The sequence below is a fragment of the Buteo buteo genome, chromosome 2 (assembly GCF_964188355.1).
Source record: "Buteo buteo chromosome 2, bButBut1.hap1.1, whole genome shotgun sequence".
NCBI classification, from domain to species: domain Eukaryota; kingdom Metazoa; phylum Chordata; class Aves; order Accipitriformes; family Accipitridae; genus Buteo; species Buteo buteo.
Window position 1 is genome coordinate 11,828,479 of NC_134172.1, and position 23,503 is coordinate 11,851,981.

General features: G+C 37.7%; 1 protein-coding gene across 5 annotated transcripts in view; it reads left to right on the forward strand.

Annotated features, from left to right (window-relative positions):
- The window catches only part of ZMYND11 (zinc finger MYND-type containing 11), a 109,864-nt gene that overhangs the window by 17,803 nt on the left and 68,558 nt on the right, over window positions 1–23,503 (forward strand). Inside the window, exon 2 of one of the 5 annotated variants that reach the window (XM_075045579.1) lies at window positions 8,644–8,720. The exons of the other annotated variants lie outside the window; for them this stretch is intronic. The gene's annotated coding sequence lies outside the window, so the exon portion shown is untranslated. The remainder of the gene's footprint in view (window positions 1–8,643; window positions 8,721–23,503) is intronic. 5 annotated transcript variants of the gene reach the window in all.

Here is a 23,503-nt window from a genome sequence, read left to right on the forward strand (position 1 = left end):
TTGGGTGTGTGCGCCATAGGTACTACAGGAGCTCTTGGCCCAGCTTGTTTGCTTTTCTCTACCCCATCACTTAGAGTGGATTACAGTAAACTTTTCTGGCAGGAGAACAGGCATGCGGTCTCTCTTCCTTAAATTAATTCCTGTAACTTGCTCAGCTGAGGTTTGTTCCTGATCCCAAAGGCTAGAGGCCATTCCCTCCAAGGATTCAATTAGCGAACACCTACCTTGAGAGCCCCCAAGCTAGGACACATTTCTCCTTAGGATTCTTTCTCTTGGGCAGAACAAAAAGGCTCCCCAGGGAAGACCCAGGATACTTCATGTTGTCTTCAAAGTAAAAGATTCTCAAGATTCCTCATAGCATACTCAGTCTTTCTGGTCAGAGCTTGATTTAGAGAAAGAACCGATATTTGTGGGCCTTACAGGTATGTTAGATGGGAAGGCAATTAGTTGAAACATGAAGGTCTGTTTGCTGAGTCAGTAAAAATATCTAATCCTTATTATTCTTATTTACAGTCTGCTTATATTAAGAAGCTAGGTTTTAGATTTGTTGTGAATTAGATGTTGACATTTTTCTGGTGTTCCAACAGAGAGGCTGAAACTATGCTGTTACCTATGTTACCTTCTTCATCTCTAGCCCATGAGTATCCCACGTATTTTAGTAGCTTCATGTCATACTGAAGGAATTGGGTAAATGCGTCTTTGATCAATCCCTATGGTTCTTACGATCTCTATAAATGTGTTTAGAAGGAGGTGACTATGGAGGAGAGTAAAAAGCCACTTAAGCCACAGACCAGTATTGGCTTGAGGATGACTGGATACAGCCAGTCTGAGTAAGTGCAGATTGGAAGCTAGGCTGTCATTTCTAATCGTTAGCATTTCAGATGGAAGAACCCATCATGATGTCTGTATTGTATGCATGTTGTGTCATGGCTGCTTTCCAGTGTTTACTCTATAGGGCAAGTATGGCCAAACTTACTCACCCTATAGATTACACACTAACATTCTTATATGAATAAGCGCCAAAACCCCCATACTGTATGCTTTGGAGAGCTGAGGGCTCCCAAAATGCGGGTTGGGACTTATCTCAGTGTTGAATGCTAGGGTGATATTTGCTTCAGCAACCCATGTTGACTTGTTTCTTCCAAATTCAATAGTTTGAATTTATTCAGGCCCTGCTGCATCAGCGTGGCTCTGCTGCCAGATACATGATTGGCAGTCTCGTGGGAACCACACCTGAAGTATTTTGAGCCAGGAGTGGTTCAGGAGCTGTGCACTGGCCACCACTGGCTTCAGCAGCTCTGTACAGAGCAGGTGAGAATAACTCATCAGGTTTCAGAAATTATTTGCCAGTCATGCTGTCTCACTTTCGGGCTTGTAACAGATTCTGAATATACTTCTCTATGGCATGATTTCATCCCTGTAAAATAGCAGTATCAGCACTTTGCTACATTACAAGGCATTTGGAATATAAATTAGAGGGGAACAGTTGCTAAGGCAAACACTTTGATTTTATTCTGAGGACAGGTCTGCTTCTAGGACCAGAAGCAGATGAAGACAATATGCCAATACTTTTAGCACTAGAAGAATAGAAAAAAAGAAGTAAGAAAAGTGCATGTTATTTTGGGGGGAGCAATGGATGGAAAGAAAGTGGTTTTGGTAAAAATGAAGGCAAGTGCAAAAGTAAAAGGCAAGCAGATCTAATACACTAAATTGTTTAATAGCTCTATAAAAATGGCTGGAACTTCAAATTGATGGTACCCCTGCAGTAGCAGGAAATGAAATGGTGCTTAAGCCATAGAAATAATGAAAAATGCTTGCTACTATGAGTTTCCGATTAGTTTTTAAAAAAGTACTACATTAAAGGTAGCAAATTTTGTACTTAGTAACTAAATGAATGTTATTTTGAAATTGAGAAACTGCTAATAACTTGTGAAAGAATGTCATGAGAATTAGCATCATCTTCCTCAGGAGAAAAATCTTCCTTAAAATCTTCACCAAGAGACAACAAATCTTGCTACCAATTCTCTTACCAGTACTCTACTACTATTTCTTCATTCAGAGTGAATGTCTCTTCTTTGGGAAGACTGAAATGTATTTCAATTTATATTTGCTCATAGCCTATTCTTTACTTTTTGCCATGACATCAGGAGTTCTGTTGTCATCAGCGAGCTGAGGCATTCACTGTGATAAAATCTGGAACTGCCCTCAGCTTTTTAGAGAACTGACTATTGTTGTTCTTATAGAAATTGTCAGATTTCAGACTTCAGCACAGAGGGTGCTTGTGCTATAGAACATGAGCCCTACAGTTGGAAACACCCTCTTGGATTTCTTTCTTGAGTGTAATTAAGCAGGAATGGTTTCTTCAGTGTTCGCTCATTGAATCTGAATACTCATCTGTCAAGAATGACTAGAGAATACTGTAATCAGAATGTATATGTTGGGTTTTTTCCCATTTTACAAAAATGAAAACAATTTATGAACTGCTAAAGAATATAGATATGATACCTTTTTTTAACTGAGGTTAAGAAACTTCCCTGGTGTAGCACTGCCAGGAATTGAACTTGGACATACCTGCAGGACAGACCTTCTTAAACAAATTTATTTGCAATTATTGTTGAAGCTGGCTGTCAGCAACTGACCATGCATTGTCATTTCTGCTTAAAACAGATAGGAGTGGTACACGAGACAGGAGACTTAGTACCAAAATAGTCAGTGCAATCTTCCTGCAGCTCAGCTTTTCTATTTCTTAGACTTTTAGCGGATTCTTCCAGAGTGCTTATCAGGTCAAGCAGTCTTTTTTAATTCTTTCTCAAAAAATAGTTGCACGGATTTTACACAAGCTTTTCCTTTTCTAAAGAAAAACAACAAGAAAAAGTAGACTGAGAAGAAAACTTTCTTAAGATTGCAATTTATTAAAAATAGTGATTTTTGAAAAAAATTAATAAATGGAGACAATATAATTTTCACATTTCCTCATGAAGCTTGCTTGAAACAGCAGCTAAACCACTCCCAGTAAAAAGAAGTATTACATTTTTAAATAATCAAATTTGCTTTCCAATATGTACTTCTGTTGCTTGCTTTCTTCCAGCCACTATCTGTGGCCAATTAAAAACACATCAGTTTATTTTTTTATTCCTCATAATTAATATTTTTTGTTCACTTTATGCACTAAACTTTCAAAGCAGTTTTGGGGTGATTTAAACAAATATTTGTAATTTATTCATTGGTACTGCTTTTTAGAAAATCTTTGGGCTTTTTTGAGGTGCTGACAAATGGGAAATAAAAGGAAGTAAGGACCACCAAGAAAATCAGGCAGAGCACAGATGAAATGTCCAGTATCCCTTTCCCACGATTGCAGGAAACAAGATACGACAAGGAATGGGGAGGATGTCAGGGAGGTGGCCTATAATCCATGAAAATTTATAGCAAATCAGCTGGACAACTGAAGAGGCTCTTAGTGTGGGAAAATGACTAAAATAACTGAAGTCAGCAGAGAAGTACTCAGATCCTATGGCTAAGTAGAACAGCAGCGAGCAGGTCATGAATGTTGGAGGCATCGTAGAAGTAAGGGTACAAAAATTGTATCAATGTGATGGGTTACCTGAAGGAAATTAAGTCCCCTTATGTCTCCCTTGTTCTTTTTTGAAAATAAAGACTTGCAGAAAAATATCTAACAAAGAGAAATCTGACTTCTTTTAATTAAAAGAGAAAAAATGATGAAGTCCACTGCTCTGCCTGGATGAGATCCAGGAAAGGCAAAGCTGAATGTAATTTCCAAATTTTTGTAGTGATAATGTGCCTGGTATGTAAGATTCTGAATATCTTTAATCTATTTGTAATTAAAGTAGATCTGCACCTTGTAACATCCCAAAATTTTTAGGGAGGCATTTTGTAGTATGAGTTACATTTTAGCAGTTACTGTCTACTTCAGTTCCTTTTGGAATTACTAAAAAATCCATGTGTCTTCCAACTAGTTACCCTATACCAAACGTTTTTTTCCTTCAAGAGAAAAAAATCGAGTGTCTCAACTTTTCTGTACACTTATGTGTTTATCATATAAATGATAAGCCCAATGCAAAATGCATATAATTCTTCGTGCCATTATATTATTTCTTGTTTCACCGTCTGCTACCTCCTTTGCTATAAAAGTGCAGTCTCTTTGTAATACACTTTGGATTTTTTAATTATTTTTTTTTCAGATTGAGTGATTCAAAGATACTACATGAGGGAGAAGCAATTTATGTGATGTGGCTACGTTCTTAAGCTGTAACAATGATAAATTAGTAACATTGCTTTATGAGTTTGCAGTCATTTTGCTTTTGATATGATTTGAAGAACTGTATTGCTTAAACTAGTTTTGTTCTTCACATACCATAGAAATTTAATAGTATGGTTCTGTACAGATTCTTGACTGAATTATGACTAGATTTGTTCCTTAGTCTGGTTTAGTGGAATATATTAATGTATAGATATCAAATATAATTTATTTCCTTGGCAGTGCTGTACATTTGTATTTGATTTATATTTACAAAGCCAAAATCTTGTAATAAATAATAGAACCAAACTACTTGCATAGCCTTCTTTTTGATCTTTTTTCTTATCTGCATAAACATTACTGCAAGCTCCCAGGCTGATACCTGTGGTAAATGGATGTTTGACATTTTGTATTTCTCTACCATCTTATCTGCCTGTTTATCCAGCCACGTAGTCCAGCGTCTCTTCCAGAACATGCTTATTCATAAAAGCTGTTGACTGTTGTCAGGATTGAGACTGGAGGGCTGTAGGCAGTGATGAGATGTGAAACTTTGAACACTTATCTTTAAGATCTCCATCTACCTGATTTGCTGCTCTACTGAAAAGAATGTTTATTCATCTTGGTTTCAAATGAGTTTCTTGATTTTTTTTTAGGAGAGAGAATGTAACTGGAGCTGAGAGTTGAACCAAACCCCTACATTTCTTAAAATCAAATTATTTAGAATTCATGCCAGAACTTTTGATTTATGTATTTTTTCCATATTCAGTCTTTTAAAATAATTTCTGTAATCCCTGGGTTAAAGCTGTGGTGAAGGATTATATCTGATTCATGACGGTGGAGTAAGGGAAGAACAGGAGGAGAGATGACTTGTCTTTGCTATTTACAGATCTTAGGCAAGCCCTTTAACCTTTCACGGACTCAACTCCCCCTGCTTTACATTGTGGGCAGGGTTTTGAAGTTCTTTGGAAGGGCTAACAAAAAGAATCCAACTTCTTCAGGGTACTAGGAACTACACTAGAGAAAACGAGTTACTCAGTCATCCGGTCTTAGTATCTTTTCTTGAAGGGTTGTCTGTGAGCTTTGGAAAGTAAATATTTTCCTGGGTTTTGGATGATACTTTGTAATTTAGAGCTAGCTCTGTATCCTATGGCAAATCCAGTACTGAGTGTACTGGCCAAATGCATCCGTTTAGGGTTTGAGCTGTGGGATTTTGCAGTGGAATCAGCTCGTGGACATGAGCTGCCTGATACAGCAGTGGAGGATAACGTTTTCTCTTGGAATTAGCCTGAGTTGTTCCGTAGAATATTTCTTCTGCCAGTTTCTACCTGTGTGCGGCTCCTGTTACCATTCCCAACATCGTGCTGGTTTGTGAGGACAGTCGCGCCATGCTGTCTCCAGTGGGAGCATTTTGCACTCCCCCTCTGACGGGGACCTGCCCGAGGAGCGCTCTCCATCTTAGGCCCTGTCCTTGTGAGGCCTCTCCTTTGCCAGGCATGTGTGAATAAGAGCCTTTCTTTTTGTATTTGTCTTTATGCTCTTGTCTAGTGATGGTAGGCATCTTGCAACCATCTCCTTCCCTCTCAGTCTGGTTTGGACGTGCCAGTTTCTGTCCTGGTGTAATTCAAAACCACCGTATGCTGTTTTCACTGCTTTCTTACAGTGCCGTCGTGAGAATTGTCACCTTTTGCGTTGAAAATATTATGAATGAAGGCCATTTACATTTTTGCCTTTAACAACGTATTTGAAGTATTGAAGAGTTGATAAGCTCTTTAACTAATCCAGAGCTTTGTGTTAGTAATTAAAAAAATGAGTGGTGCCAGTTTTCATCAGAGCTGAAGGTCACTGGAGGCATAATGTATTAAGAAAATGTAGTACATAATTTCCCTTCTCCAGATTCTTTTCTGAAAATTGAAACATGTATGGTTTTTACGAATATCTGTTTTTATAAGTTTTGCTTTCTTTACTCAGTAAAAATAAAAATAAAAAACACTGTAGTTTTAGTTCTTCCTTACTTAGGGATGAGGAAGAATGCAATTCCAGGTGCCAACCAATGGACAGTATCACAGCGATGAATGTATTTTCACTGCAGGTTTTTGTAATGTACAGGAGAGTTAGTTTCTCTTGCCTAGTAGGATCTCAAGCTTTTGCATTTAGTGGATAAGCAAGGCACACAGACACCAGGTTTCTTACCTTCGGAAGTGTGCAGCTATCTAGGATTTGAGGGTTTGAACCATGTTAGAATAAATACTTAATTATTCATGTAAGTGGCAGCACTCCAGCAGGGCAGCTGAGCACTCCCTAACCTGGGCTGTCCATCAGCTGCTCCAGCGTGGTGGGGAACATCTCCTTGCCATGGAGGGTGCTGCTAAGGGTTCTCCGAATCCCAGGTAAACCACGTTGTAGTCAGGTGCTGTGGTGAATCACACTTTTATAACCCAAATATTGAAAACTCCTATTTTAACTCAGATAAATGATTGCAAATACTAATCCAGAGACTTCACAAATATTTGTTTTGAGTTGTACATCTGTTGGTTTTCCTACAGCCATCCATAAATGCTTGTACAGAACCTAGGTGCATGCTCACAATTGTTAATCCCTTTGTTGGGTATTTGGCAATAGGGTAATTCCGTTATTAAAATTAAAATGACTTGGGCTTTAAAAAAAAAACAAAAAACCTCAGGATGTTCAGCAGCATATGTACATACTTACATACCCCTGAAATGTGGCCCCAACTCCCACTGTACTAGGATCCACTTCAAGTAGTGGTAACTATCAAAACTCCACCTAGCTTTCTGACACTAGCGTTCTAATGAGTCTTTAAAATACGCTCTGTCCTCACTGAAGACAAACCTTGATTCTAAAACATTACTTTGCTAACAGACTTCCACCATTTTGTCTTATTTTTTAATGTAGAGCCAATGATGTTTGTCCAAATTCACGACCTGTAAAGAAAATCTGTCCTGGTAGTGTGTTTAGCTTGGCATTGCTTATGCAGAATATTTGTGTGCAAACATGACAGATACTGTTTTTCAGTGTTTTGTTAGTGTGCAGTACTTCAAAGAGTTCCCTTGTATCATTTCATGTATCACTTAGTCATAAAAAACCTCTTTGAATATACAGTGTGGGAGCCTCAGAAGAGTGTTAATTGTATTCTGCTGCAGTGGTAGCCAGAAGGTCAGGATCTAAAATTAATATATTTCTGAATAATTCCAATTTTGTATCAAGGTTGATTTTTCATGGTTACTACTCAAAGTATCATGCTAATTTATGGCTAATATATTACATATTCTTCCTGTAAAATCAAGGAGAGCCGTTCCCTTCTCCTCACAGATACAGGCATGCTATCCAAACATTTCTACATTAGAAATAATTAAACTCGTTGGTAGATTCTTGGATTCATCTCAAATGTGTGCAGAAACTCTATAAAATTAAGAAAAACTTTCTTTTGAAAGGAATCTATTAGAGATTTTTAGGTCAGATTCATTAACTTTTATTGATGCTATCAATATATCATCTGAAAGCATTTTGAAACAATATTTAATTAATTTATTTCTTTAAGGAAGATGTTGTGTATTAGCTGAGTTCCAATACATTTTTATTCCTCTTTGGAGAACAGTTGAGTATAATTATCTTTGGATTAATCAGTTTTTGAAGTCTTTTCCAATGATATGTATAGAGAGGATTAAGACAAGAGATTACCAAAGCATTAAGATTTTTTTCTGGTTGTTTTTAAGAAGGAATCCTTGCCTTAAGTCAATTACAAAATGATTTCCTTGTAAGAAACTGCCGAACAAGCTAAACTAAACTAAACTAAAAAAAACCCATAAAATCACCTATAGCAGGGTTTGTTTGTCCTAGAGCTTGAGAGAGAGATGTGCAAGCAGTGAGGTCCTATTTTGGTCGTGCACCTTCTTTTCTAACTCTTTCTTTCCTCGTTACGTGGTAAGGCAGAGTTGTCTTTCTCTTCCCATTACAAATGTTGAAGTTCCTTTTCTCTGGCTTTTCTTCTGTTAGATGAGCAGCAATAAAGGAGAGGAATAACATCCCTTCTCACATCCTCTGCTACCATTTTTCACTGGGGAATAGTTTTATTTTTCTTGTGCTCATTTTTCATGGGTATTAACTTGTTCCATAGTGTTCTCTAGTTTGACCTTTATTTTATGTTTTGCTTTGGATTTTGTCAGAGTGATGATACAATTTAAATACAGTTCTGTAAGGTTATTTTAATTGAATGTTTGAGTAACTCTGTGTGCCTCTAATGAATGAAATTAACTTGATCTGGAGCTTGGAAAGACTGTCCTATGTATGATTTCATAATTAAAAAAAAAATTAATATAATGTTCTATTGAACAGATCTCAGATCACAGTTCATTTGCTTTTGGCTTTAGGGAACCTAACTGCAGCCGCACCCTGAATTCCTGCTGCTGAAGGGTTTCTTCCAAGCATCCTGGTATATCAAAAAATGGTATGTGACATAGTTCCAGCTCTGGGAGTCACAAGCTAACCTTCTCCTACAGGAATCTGATTTTGAGTCATGATTACTTCCTTTTCTTGCCTGCCTGCCTACAGTAGTCCTGGTTTAGTGCTGGACTGTATTGCATCAGACAAACCTATGTGGATATTGTTAAGTAGCTCTGTAATAATATCTCCATTACTTTCATGCCTTCAGGGTTTCTTGTCTGGGTTGTTTGGGTTTTTTCTCATTTCAAATTTATTGGAGAGGCTGAAGAATAAAGGGTTGAGAATTGCTTAGATGATGCTCTAGTATGAGAAGAGTTACACTGAGTTAGTAACATGGGGTACAGGTCTGTTCACCACTGCTCTCCTCATTCTTCTGGTACATCCATATTGGTACGTGTCCCAGTGTGGAGGCTGTTCAGTGAGACTGTTTTCAGTTTGTCTTTATTTTATTTGCTTAACAGAAAGAATTTCTGCTTATCTAAGCCATTTTTGCTAGCATGCTTGCATCCACAGTTGCATATGAGAAGGAACAAGTTTGCCATTTTCATTATATTTCCAAAGTGGCAAAAGTTTCTATTACAGATCAGTTTTTATTATAGCTGTCCAAGAGTCATACTCTTCTTATATCAGGGAAATACCACCCGCTAAATGACACAGTGTACTCAAGCAAAAACTATGTATATTTGAGTCCTAAAACCTATAAAGGCAGAAACAAAGAACAATCTGTCATTTGAGACATCAGCCAAGATTGATTTTTTCCAAAAGTCCGTTGGACTCTGTTTTGAGACGTAGCTGATTGTAGGAGCGAGCCTTAGCCCTTGTCTATAACTCATTGCTTGTGACAAGTGGAAGAGAAAAGGAACGACTTTAGGTGAGGTTTGCCCATGGGTCTAGCCAAAACCTAGATAGAGCCAGCCAAGATGGTTAGCAAAAGGCAATATTTGAGCTGGGTCATAAACCTTGAAAAGGCAGTCATAAATCATAATTAAGGTTTTTCGTTTCCTCAGTGGTGTGGCTCTTCAGAGATGGAGGCTGAAACTGTTTACCAAAGCCCATTTTTTTGTCTTTGGAAAAGTGTTTAGGAAACCTGAACCAGGGTTTATTAAGCATATCTGTGGGAGACAAAAGAGGGAATTGTTGGTCTCCAAGCAGCAAGCGGCATTGACAGGCTGACTGGTGTGGTCAGAAAGGATATTTAATTTCAAAGGATAAACTACAGGATTCATTTTTTCTTTTTTATCTGAAGTCAAGCTTATCTGGTTTATGCCTTATCTAATTTAACTTACGAGAACTGTAAATTCAGCTATGTTAAGCAAACAATTTATGTTGTTTTAATTCCATTTTCTCTTTGTTTTAATAAATCTTGGTTTTGTTAGGATTACTGTTGTGTGGGTAATTTCATACAGATGTCTTCAAAGAGTAAAGAAAAATCCATAACTCTTAAAGAGAATAGCTGAAGGGGAAAAAACGAGCTCTGGAACTTCTTTTCATTCTTCAGTGGTCCTAGTGGAGGGGTTTGGATTAAAGTGTTGTTTGCAGTTGGCAACCATAATAGAGAGCCCCAAAACTGAAGAAGAGATAAAGAGTTAATGGTTTCAGCCTATAAAATTTTAATTTTAATTTTTTTCAAAGTCCTATAAAGCGTAGGACTACTAAATATTATAGAGAGGAGTAACAGGTCCTGTCTGTGAGATGACAGGGAGCGGGGTGGGGATGTATTCTCTTTGTTTTGGAAATGAAGTAATAAAAAAAATTAGTTTGGAGGTATATAGTAATATGAAATAAGACAAGAAATGATCAGGTTGTGTTGTTTTCTCCTTCTTTTCCAGCTTCATAAAACAAGATCAAGAAATCAGATATTTAAGAGTAGCTTGTAATTTTATAAGGTATAAATAGTGTTTTCAGACAGCGTGCATTTAGCCTCTAGAATTCACCGTGGAGGTCACATAGTTAAATGTAGTGGTTCAATTTTCAAAAAGGGCTTGATGATATAAAGGCTAATAACAGTGGCAGCAAAGCATGCTTAGAGAAAGGTAATCAAATCTCATGATTTAAGACATAAGCGCATTACCTGTGAGCATCTGGAAAGACCTCGTTCCTCTCTGTCACCTGCAAAGCCTTCTGCAATTAGTAAGGTTCATTGTGGGTATTTGTAGCATCTGATTTTTTTGAAGCATTGCTACTAGCAATCGTTAGGGATAGGATACAGTCTTCTGTATGTCATCATATTGTATCAAACACTTGCACAGAATGTTGCCCTGCTTTTCTGTGCTGCTGTGTTGAATGACACCAGCATGGTCTGAAACAAAAGAACCTGGTGATGTGCTGGTGCTGCTAGCTACAAAAGCACAAAATTGCCTGATCCACCATCAAATAGAATAAACTTGAACAGTTTTTATATGTTACTTTGGGATTTAATTCAACTCTTTCATAAATCAGTTCTTATAGTTCATGCAAAAAAACCCTGCATTTATAAGCAGTAGTAAGATAAGAACTGAATGTATGGAAGTAGACAATTTCTTTTGAAATAAAAATGGAAGTGTATTTTACATCTGATTTTTGCTTTAATTTTTTATTTCTGAAGTTTGCTGTAAATAGCAACTGCTGAAGTTAAAATATTTTATTTAAATGCAATATGAGGAGTATATGTCAGTTCCTCCCATGTAAGTAAAATCAATAGGAAGGAATTTAGATACTGTTTCTTTTTATTTAGCAAATTGGGAAAGAGTAACATGTTTTAACAGGTAGAAGAACATGCTGTTAACTCTTAATAAATCACAGAAAGAGATAAAGACAGCTTCTGAGTCTGAAGGTTTGAATTATAGTGTCAGATGAATCCTAAATGTTTTGAACTGCTTTTCCAGCACTCTCTCTAAAGAGGAGTCCATGAAGGGACTGGGGCATCGCCTGTGAGCAGGGTGACTCCTCGATGGACTGCTTGCTGGCCCATGGGATATAGTTCCACGTACAGCTTCTCTGGGAAGGGAGATAGTACCTGTGGTTTCAACATTTTTCTTATTTACTTTACATTCCATTTTATAACTTTCCATGAAGTCCATAAAAGTCAAGGTCAAATTGAAGGAACTCTTGTGAATAAAGGAAGTGTTTATTTTAAATTGTTGAAGATAGAGGCATCACTATCGAAAATTTCCACTACCTGTATGTTTGCAGCTTCCTTTTATTGCACTACTTAAATTGTTTGGAGGAAGTCACAGGCAGTGCATGTAGAAATCAAACTCAGACTAGCCAAATAAATTTGATTAGCTGCATGCTGATAAAGTCAAGAGGGTGAGATGATGGTTCCAATAGTGATATGGTGTAGAGGACAAAGGCCACAAAGTTATGAAAAGGGATGAAAAATTTGTACTTTACCTTAAAGGAAGGTACTAATGATGTGAAATAAACAGCCTTGTGACCTAGGAGTCAAAGTTAGTGAAGTTAGCCTCCTGAAAAAGTGAGGATATTAATTTTCTTTCTTAGCTCAGTTTTTCCTTGATCAAGGTATTGTCATAAAACACTGAAGAAAATTCTATGGTTATGCTTTTGCAGTTTCATTTTGTCTGGCTAGATAGCCACATTTATAAAAATCAGACTTCTTTTAAGAAAAATGAAAAAATGTCTTACACTGCAATTTTTTCTTAATTAAAAACTCAATCTGTCAAGAAGAAATTAATTCAAAATATACATTATTCACATTGAGAATTAGAATATATATCAGATATTACCATTAATCAGTAGTTTTACTAGCATTGCAACAATATTACTAGGGTTATAATTGAAATTTCTCTGTTTATTTTTTATTTTTGAGTGAAAAAATGCAGTTATTTAAGCCTTTCTCAATGAAAAATGCAACTGCATTTTTTTACTTTAAACAGATGGGGTAAATAAGATATCTTCAGTTAGTCAAAGATGCCCATATGGAAACTGAAAACATATTGATTAAATTTTTCATCCAAAAAAGACAAAGTAGCAGAAAAATCAGTGATATGGTGGCTAAAGCCCTTAGCTGAGATGTGAGAAATTCAGTTTCAAGCAGGACTTTAAACTAGGTGAGTGTAGGCGCTGTTTAAAAAAGACAGCATGAGTGGAGTGCATGTGATTTAAGTCCAGCCACATGAACTAGTCATCCTAATCTCACTTTATCTGCCATGGAGAGAAATAGTTAATTTTAGGGCTTAATTCATCTGACCTATTTGCAATGTCTGCTTCACAACAAGAAGAATAGTTGCACTGAGTAGGTCATGTCAAGTGTGAAGGGAGCATAGAGTGATTAGCTCAGAAATAGATATCTGCATTTAATCTGATTTTTCCAATCTCTATCTCATGGTGGAGGTTACATTAACAAAATAACAGACTCGCTGTAGGACAGTGGCTATATAGCTGGAGCTTCTACAGTGTTCAGCTATTGCTGGACACTCCAGATGAGGTGAAGGAATCCAAGATACATTCCCACATACATGTCAGTTAGAACTGATGTATTTCCACGAACCATCTTGGTACCAATAAAACAACATTTTGTGAAGGAGAGAGCTTTATTAAAAAAGTTTCCAGCTCAACATTCGTTTCTACTCTGGTGTGACTATCTCCTTGACCGAAAGGATCACAAGACAGTTGAACTAGGAGTACACAAGCATTCAGCAGCCTTGCCAAAAGCAGAATAAACACTTCTTGATTTGGGGAGATGAAGTTTCAAATGTCCTCCTCTGAGCAACTATGCTATGGAAAGAATATCAGTTTGTTTGTCAGTGTGATTTCCTGTTCTCGAGTTGCTTAATATGCTCTTGTTTTGCAACACAGCACGCAGGGAAAAGAATTCTTGGTCTAGTGGTTCTACTCTTTCTTTACATCAGAAATCTGCTCTTTTCAGAAAACTAAAACCCCAACAAACACAGAGTTGTGGGTTGAAAATGCCTCACTGAACATTTCAGCAGGTTGAGGCGATAAATGGGTTTTGTCTTTAAAGAAGGTTTGCATGTTTCCTTGTTTTCCTGGCTCTGGCTAGCAGGAGACGCTGCTGTGCAAAAGGGGGTTTTAATGAAGCTTATGCTTTTTCTTTTGAAAACCAGATTTTCAGCCTTCCCAGCACATTTTGGGGATAAATAGCTGCTTTCTTCTCTGAACAGGTTAGGTAACTTTTGTTGGCCACATTTTTTTCCCAAGTAATTATACTTTAGGGGCCCTGTGCTACAACTTCTGCCTTGAACTGTTTTTATAGATCAACTGGCAGTGCTGCTGAATGGGGTCTCTTGGTGCTTTCCATCCTCTGTTTTCTCCTCAAATGCTTACACTTTCGTTAAATGCTGCCTGTTTGGCTGTTACCTACCATAGACAAACGCTGTATGTTGTCATGTGTTAGACTTTTTGCCTAACGCTGAATTTATTTTTCTGTGTGGAAAGTGCTAGTAAGAAAATACTGTAGTAGTTTAACCCGAATGAAGTAGTTGAAAGATTATTTGTAATGTGATTATTAAGTATATTCAAACCAGGAAGCACAAAGAAGGGGAAGAGAAATGGAAGTGCAAATGTAACCGCCTTTTTTTTGTCTTTTTTTTTTTTTTGTCATCCTCTCGTGGTATTATGTAGATCCCCAGCCAGATGGCTACTGGCTATAATCTGTGTGTGGATTCACAGGATTTTAACTCCTCTGTTGGTTTCCCATCTGTCATAAACTCAGAAGCTGCAATCCAGAGACTGACATGAATGTCAGTGTCTTCTTTAGCACACCAAAACAGTTACGCTCGAAAGCTGCAGAAAGAGCAGGAGCCCTAACAAAGACAGGACAGTGTCTGGTTTAACAACCATGCTGCTAGACTGGGGAGTAAAATTTCTTGCGGTCAGTTTAAACTAGTGCTTTGAACCACAAGTGACCACTTTCGTGGCAGCAGCCTCAGACAAACCCTGCCTGAAAAGTGTCCCCCAAGGAGGGTTTTTTTCTGTTGTTGGAGCTCAGCGAAGATTGTAAACCCACACTTGGTTTTGGTAGGAAATCTCATGTCTAAAAATAAAATAGCAGACTATCTTCAACAGAAAGAAGGTGGTAAAAGTCAGAATCTCTTAGCACTGGAAGAAAGATGTGAAACAGCTAAAAACAATACTATGGTCTTTCTTCGCTTTAAAATGACCAATTCAGGATTCCCTATGTTTTTTCTTCAGCATATGTCATCACTTGGACAGACACATTCTGTTTCTGTTAATGGAGGTGAAAACAGTGAAAAACATCTCAGATTTCATGGTATAGGGTAGAACAAGGCATTGGTCACTGACTGTGGGCACCCACTGGGGCCTCGGCATCACTGAAACAAAGAAACCTTGCTCCTCAAAGTAAAAGAAGCTCTCATAGTCTTGCTTTATGTCATGTCATACTCAAGAAAGCAAAATGAAAAATTAACTTAAACTTTTATGAAACAGGCATGAACAAGTGAAATAGAAATAGGGGCTGAGCACACTCCAAACCATTTTAGAATGAATTTTAGCACGTATCAAAAAGAAACATGTATATTGATACAGAGAATGAACTGCTTATTGCTTGATGATTGTCTCTATGTAACTTTACATACCAAGGAGTGGTGTTTGTCAAGGATTAAGTCTGTCAGAGACTGGTACTTGGGAGTGATGAGCAAGAAGGAGCCGTCAGAGGACTCCTGAAGACCACCAGAGACCTTCAATGCGCCTGCATAAAGGACATTTACATATGCTAATAGTTTCCCAGAAAACTAATGAATATGTATAACATTTCTCGGAAATCTAGTGACTATGTATGTAGAACATGTACTTAAGCTGCACAATTAAACCCGATGGTGTGCACGATAGGTGGAACAATCCTGATCCCCCGTGCTTCCAGCGCTGCCAATAAAGAATACCTACTTAATAGTTAATCAAACTATTGTGTTGGATTCTTTGAATCAATATAAGCCTGTAAGGAAGTCACTGCTATTATGAAGTCTTCCCAAATTTGAACTTGGTTTTCATAATTAATGGATTTGGCTTATGTGAGAATAAAAGTTACACCCCTGCAAGGAAATAACCACTTTCCTCAGGAGTAGCTGTCTGATATCAAGCAATTTGGTAACCCGACTTCAAAAACTCTGTCATGAACAAATTAACCTCTCCATTTCCACTTTGGATTCAGTTCTGTAGGACAGGGAGCAGCTTAAGAGGATGACTAAGTGTTAGACTGTGCTTCAGGTGGTTTCTAGTGCTTGGTGAAGCAGCCCAGAGTTAAACACTTCATTCAGCATCAGGCATCACAACTGGACTTGTTCCAGGCGGGTACTTTAGCAGCACAGTGGACTTCAGGTCTTCTGCCTAGGTTGAAAGAACACCACATGACAAAATAAGATACTGACTGGAAAGACTGCCAGAACTCTAGCATTTTATTTCCTCTATTTCCTGTGGAATATTGTATTGTAAATCCAAGCTTCAAGTCAACAGGCTTGCCCTTTGTTATAACACCATAATGTTATGACACTCTTGCAGTTCATTTTCTTTGGGTTAGGCAGAAAAGAATTTTGCAGAAATCACAGCAGGAGGCTGTATTTCGTGGAAGACATTTTCTGAAATTTATGTTAGGTTGATAGTAGGATTAGTTAATTTTCCTGGGCTTTAACTTCTGCTGGTAGCCACAAGGATGGCATGCTATTCAGTTACGTCCTGCACTTCTATCAATTTTCCTCACCCTATAGTGCTAAGTCTCTGTGTCAGAGCTCTGGCTCATTCATCTGCATTCAGGTTAAAAGAGTAAAATAAAACCCAGCCAAATGTTGGCAGTAGAATAACTGAAATAATCTGAAAAATGAAGTCCTGCTTCTGCTGACAAAATTATTAATCCTGTGTTTCTGTGTCTGAAGGAAATGGCTGAGAAGAGAACAGTAGGGTCCTGTTGCCTTTAATAAACCTCACCCCTAGATAATGATACAGCAGGAAGAGCTCTTGAATGTTCAGGAAGTAATTTCCTCCCTGAACGACCTTTGTAATCTGCTCTATGTCATCACCATCAGCAGCAGTGCTTGAAGAAACAGGTTTCAGATGCACCTGCCAGAGGAGAAGCAGAACATCATTTTGCAACTGAGAAGTATCATAATCTCCCAGAGCTGCAGAGGGGTCTTTTGTCTCTCTGACCTGTAGCTCTAGCATATGCCATGGATGTGCGTATGAATATAATAGCAAACCATTGGTCAAAGTAGTAACTTTCCCATAGAAGTAATACGGAGCACATATAAAATGCAAAAATCATGCTGATGTGAAATGGATTTTCAGTATCAAAAAAGTGCATAATTCAGTTCACCTGCAACTGGTCCTGGAAAAGCCTTGAGAAGAATTCTCTACATTAAAAATAAAGACATGTCGTAAGTTGGCTTCAGGTAAGAAAACGTGAGAAATAAGAGTTGGAAGCACCTGAAAGTCATAGGTAATAGAAAATGTATCAAAAGAGATCACACTAGAGCTCCCACCAAGATCCATGAAAGAAACAGCTCAACAAATCGGAGACTGCAATCCAAGATAGCACGTATGGTATTGGGAAAAAATTCTATGCCAGAAAAGCCCATTTGCCAACCTCCCCCACACCATCAGCCACACCAAGAGCTGGTTAGAAAATTAAGTGGTATATTCTACCTGTCCTCACTCCTGTCTCTTTTAAACAACTTATAGGAAGGAAATGCTAACCTGCAATGGTAGGACAAAGTTTTCTTGATGTCAGCTGTTACCAGGTTTGCTGAGAAACTGCTGTTATCTGAAGTAATGGCAACATATTTTCATCACCTGACCAGTTTCTTTGGAAGATCCTTATTTCTTGAATAATTTTTTGGCTTTTAAAGTTTCCCTTTATAAAAAGTTTGTGGTTTTGAAACTTACTTTTTATAATTTTTCCACTTTACATTTATCAACTTTTGCAGCAAAGATAAAAAGGGTCATGATTATACTCAGCTGTTTTCCACTTAAGGATGTGTCTAGTATGAATGCAGTTGCTTATCACTGTACACTGTTTTTCATGAAAACTGCTGTTCTCACATGTCTGTAATTGTCCTCTAGGCAAGCGTTGTCCTTGTCCAGACATGAACATTTTAGGGGGAGAGCCGAGGGCAATCTGAAGTAAGAAAGTGCAAACAAAATAAATTACCTGCTTTTGCGGTATAAAAAAAATTTGAAATGTCAATGGAAAAAAAAAATCAAAACGGACCTTTGAAATGCATAGGGATTAAGGCTTCACTAAGGAGTGATGATAGACTTGGTTTGGGGTAGGATGAGAGGAAAGCTTTATTGGAATGCATATAATTAGTGAGTTTGGGTACTGCCTATGAAGGAGAGAGCATAAGCTCCAAATATACTTCAGAGTGTACTGTTAAGCCAGATGGCTGTGCCCAACCTAGGAAATACACTGTCTAAAAAACAGAGAGAAGAAAACCAAGCGAGGTGAGGACTTGGGGAAAGGCTTCCAGTTCTACAACATATTATTCTTTCTGTTGCTCTTGTTTTGATGAACTGTCCCACAGCTGGGGGAGTGTTGCATGAAACTTTCAGGTCCGTTATTTCTTACATTTGCCTTGAATTTCAGAAGCAGGATCTAAAGCTCAGATTTTACAATTTGATCCTCTCCCTGCCTTAAAGTTTCTTTTGATTAATGCTGTAAAAGCCTGTAAGCTTTGGCAGTGTTTATCTTTGGCTCATCTTACCTGCATTACAGATCAATGTATTTTAACTCTGTAAGTTCTGAGCGTATTTCTGAAGGTTTCCAAGGGTAAGCCCAGGCATTTTGGGCTTGGAGGAGCTTCAGTTTGAAAACCTTAGTTATTTCAGAATTGCACTTGTTTTCTTTATATAGTATCAGCTGTCCTTGAGATGACTGTTGACAAAGTCTACTCTGGGTTAACGTTGCTCATGGCCTGACTTCTGGAGAAAAGTGATCATGTCTGCATAACACACTGGCTTTCAAATAATTAAATATCTGAGCAGTTCTAGAAGTTGCGTAGTTGTGTTTTTATTTATAGAGAGGGAGAGGCCAAAGAGAATAGCTTTGTAAGAAACACGTTCAGGCAGTCTTCGTTTTTGTTAAGGAGCAACAAAAATTGATTCAGCTGCCTTTTGTCAATAAAAATGCAGCCTGGCAGAGGAATAGTTTTTACAAACATCTAAGGTTTAAGTCCTGTTGCTAGCAGCAGAATCACAATTCGTACTTTAAAGATACTGTCAGTTGTGTGTAGTTCAGAGAAAAAGATGAAAAAACAGCAATTTGGAATCTCATGTTACACTGCAAAAAGTGAATATCAACTCCTTATTTTACCATGTAGCTTAAGTAATCTGCAATGAATTTACCTTTTTTCATGATTTAGTGCTTTTCCATACATTCCTAGTTCTTTGACCTGGAAAATGTATCTCTCTTTCTCATTGTTTAGTGTGAAACTGACTTTATGCGGAATTACGTTCCGTGCTACTATACCATGAAGAATCATTTATTTATTTATGTCATCATAGCTTATTTAACTGACAGAGAAGAAATGTATTGCATCAGTTCAGTTGAGGCTTACAGAATAACCAAGCTCCTTAGCTTTCAGAACAGAAAGGAAGATGATGATCAAAAGCTTGCTTTCAGAGAAAGAGCTACTCTTCTCATTTACATTTCTTAGCACCTTCTAAGATGTCTTCCACCTCTCACTTTTGTTAGAGAGAGCTGCAGAATCAAAGTGGCATCTATTTATCATCCAAACTGAAATTCCAGCCCTCACCATCAGCCTTCTTTGGCCATGATTTTTCCCCTTTTACGACCAAGTGAGCATTGAAGCCTGTCAGGATGCATAGCTGCATTAATCATCTCTGCTTGCTACAGCCAAGCGAATGGACAGGAAGCATCTATTTACTAAGGGCTTGTCTACATGGGGAAATAGCTCAGACTGTTCATCAGACATTAACTCCTTCTGTGGATTCTCCTTGAGCATCTTTCCATGGTTTAGCTTTAGGCTGCTTCGGAAAATAGGGAATTTGGTAGTGGGTGTAGTTAAACCACAGAAAGCCTGTATAGGCGTGCAGCATGGGTTCAGAACATGATCCTGTCTCCACGTGTCACTTAATCTTCTGTAACTGACCCCTTTCATGCTCTTAGTCTGTGGCAAATGGAAGGTAAAACGTGTTAGTTCAAGCCTCTTATATCAAGGCCGGTGTGTGTAACTTGCTTGTGTGTCTGTGCATCTGTGCATTCATACAGGGGAGCCAGAGTGTCGCTGATAGCAATTTGGGTGCTAGTAGTATTTTTGATAACTCCCCAAGTAAGCAAATCTTATGAGAACTTGCTATTTTTCAGTCATGACAGGGGACAAGAAGTGTGTAGGATGGTCTTCTACACCTCATATGAGCCATCTATTATTTAGTGATGTTGAAGTTAGTCGTGTTTGACCGTCTTTTCCATAGAAAATTCCTTTGAACAAAGATGAGTAGTCTTCTGGAGATGAACAACTTAAAGGCTGTTTAATACTAGTGTATCATCATCCTGGAAATAAGGGGCTTTGTTACTATGGTAGCTAAAGCTTATCTTCAGGAGAAACTTGCATCACTTTATAAGAACCGTATTTCTTAAAGCAATTTATACTAGTGCAAGCTCCATTGTGGAAACTTTTGATTTAGTGTAGCTTGATTTCATTAACTAAGCCTTAGCCAAACCACACTAAATTGTTTTTTAATTGAAATTGTGTTCATTCAGAAGTTTGCTAAATGCATTAACGGTATATGCATTTTCAGTGGTAGAATAGAATAGTATAGAATTTTCGATTGGAAGGGACCGACAATGATCATCTAGTCCAACTGCCTGATCAATTCATTGCTGACCAAAAGTTAAAGCAGGTTATTAAGGGCATTGTCTAAATGCCTCTTAGACTCTGACAGGCATGGGGCATCAACCACCTCTCTAGGAAGCCTGTTCCAGTGTCTGACCACCCTCTCTGTAAAGAAATGCTTCCTAATGTCCAGTCTAAACCTCCCGTGGTGCAGCTTTGAACCATAATTTTCTCATGTAAACAAAAACTTCTGTGGTTCTTGATGTTCCTATGCAACTGTTAATTTTGATACAAGCTATAAAAAAAAATATTCTTCATCTGTTTAATACCTATTAAAAGTTGAACTATTAAGAAAAATACTGCTTATTTTAAAAGATTAATGTGGACCCTCTACACATGAAAAATTGTATTGAGACAAATCTTTAGCAGAAAATATATTATGTGCTTCAGCTTACCTAGGCACATTACCTGGAGTAAAACACGACGGCTGTTAAAAAAACCCAAAAAGTAGTGAACTTAAAGAAGTTGATGTAGCTACATTGCTAGTAACCAATTTGGCTCTTCGCTTTCAGCCCTTTTGACTATATTACTTTCTTTGGCAGCTGTGTTCTCTTCTCCACACTTACTTTGCTAGATAAAGTTTTATTCAGTGATATCTGCCAGACAGGAACAAAGGATAGTTTCCTTCCAATTTTTAGGATGGCATTTGCTATTGTCTGTGAAATTCCAGGCTGGGGTTGGCTGGAGGGGCAGCAGAATACAGGATTACATTTTAGCCCAGTACATGTGTTTGTATTAGGTAGCAAACAGAACCACTTTGACAGTTTTTGTTTGGGTTGTATGGCTATTATTCTTCCTTAGCAGCTGTTGTTGGTACTTCATCTCAGGTTTTGTTATACTCTGTTTACAGTGACTTACACTTTCTTAGAAATTCTCTTTTGGGATGGTGCCTCAAGATTTGTGTCAAGTTCTCTCTAGCAGGGTGAGTTAATTAAACAAGAAACTCCAGGTTTGGTTTCAGAAGAAAGAGAGTTCTACTCTTTGTATACTAATGATTCAGAATGTCTGAGCTTAAAATTCAAGTATCATATGCCTTAGCCTCAGTGAAGGACACTTACTTAATCATTTTGAATGAAATACAATACAAATGAAGTAAATGCAATATCAGGGATTAAAATAGAGCTTACACATATGTGTAGTAAAAGTATTCTTGGGGCCTTTAATTCTGTACTGTCCTTGGCTCTGATTTCTACAGTGGCTAACTGCCATCTTGGAATGGCACCAAGTAATAGCAAAAGCTTTCTTGTTCTGTGTGCTGAAGTTGGAAAAAAATTTAAATTGCAGAGAGAAAGAAGCAGAACTACAGTTTTGTATTCATATAGTCCTGTTTTCTGTCTGTACTGCACTTTATGGAGCTATGCAAAACCTCACTCAAAAAGTTGCATGACGTCAAGGTTACAAACCTAGCAATCAGGAAATGCAAAAGGTGTGGTTGTGCATAACAGCATGATTATTTCACTTGCACATCTGAAATATTTAGGGTAATTATGCTAATAAACATCTCTTTTGAATAGACTGTGTACACCTTAATCTAACAGTGAAATGAAAAGATTTTCATTAGGAATGACACACATTCAACATCCAATAATCTTCTGTAGTTTAATAACTTCCAAAATGACAGCATTACAGCTTGAACTAATCTCTTAATACAAAAAGGCGTACTGAAGAATTCAGTAACTTTTATTAATTTATAGTCTAATTTTCTGAGTTCAGTTTAATTAACAAAGAAATTTTGCCTATTTCAGCCACAAGCCTTTGTTACATCTTTCAGCTTCACTAACACGATTGAACACCTCCTTAAGCTTTTCATTGTGAGGATGTGGAAGAGCAGTCAGCATTTGGAAGTTTACTCCAAAACCCTGGAAAGTGAGCAGAAAGGCATTTGTTGATTTTAGTGGATTGGGATTAAGTCCAGAATAAATATCTAATGATACCAAAACATTTGCTTATTCTTAAACATTTGAAAATTTCTTTGTATGCAAAATCTTTACTTCTGATAACCTGCACACTTGCAAAAGAGGATGTCCTGCTACCAGGTGCCCAGCGAATCCCAGGTTATGCTCATAATAGTGCGTGCTCAGGAATACAAGTAAGTCATAAGCAAATGTGGGATTACTCTTGCCAAAAGTTTTGTCCTCACCCTAGCAGCTACTCCCCACACTTTCAGATCGCTAGATCTACAAGGCAGACCTGAAGTTAAACTTTATCTTCCTTTTCCCCCCATGCATGACCTTCACTGCTGCTCAGTCAAAGCTTTTTCACGTGCACCTTCCAGATGTAAAAATAGGGTGGTTACCACTTTTGCTCTCAGTTGCTTTAGGAGGGGAAGACTAAAGAGTTTACTCTGCCACTAAACAGGTAATGAAAGATACGTTTTAACAGCGGTTTAAATTATAAACTATAAACTTGCAGAACTTCACAGTACAACAAAGACCTGTATAAAGTCCAGGGACCCAAACTCTACTTGCAAATTTGTAATCTGGATTTTAATAGGAGACTCCTATTTAATACAAGAACAAAGCACTCAACATTTGGAACTGCTTGTACTGCTGATATATACAGTTTTATGCTTACTATAAAAAGTTACACTTTAAGAAGTACTAGAGCCCATATTATAATGTGCATATAAATACGAAGCTAAGCCCGTGTTCGAGTTTCCTAACCACCCAAACTCAGCCAGTCTCACAACATGAAAGCCACAAAAACTAGGAGTGAGCCTAGCTTCTTCCTTCTGTTGAGTCTGAAATCTTTTCACTGTGTAGTGTGGAAGAAACAATAGCAAGCCCCAGGGACTGCAGAAAGGCAGAAACTAGCAGCTGAGTAGTGGCAAGGATCAACTTCTTAAACTGCCTTTCCATTGCAATTAACTGCATACCAAATCTCAGCCAAATGGTGGCTAATCGGAGGGATGAAGTTTAACCTGTTTGACTTTGCACTGAAAGGGACGAGCGCCACAGGTAGCCTC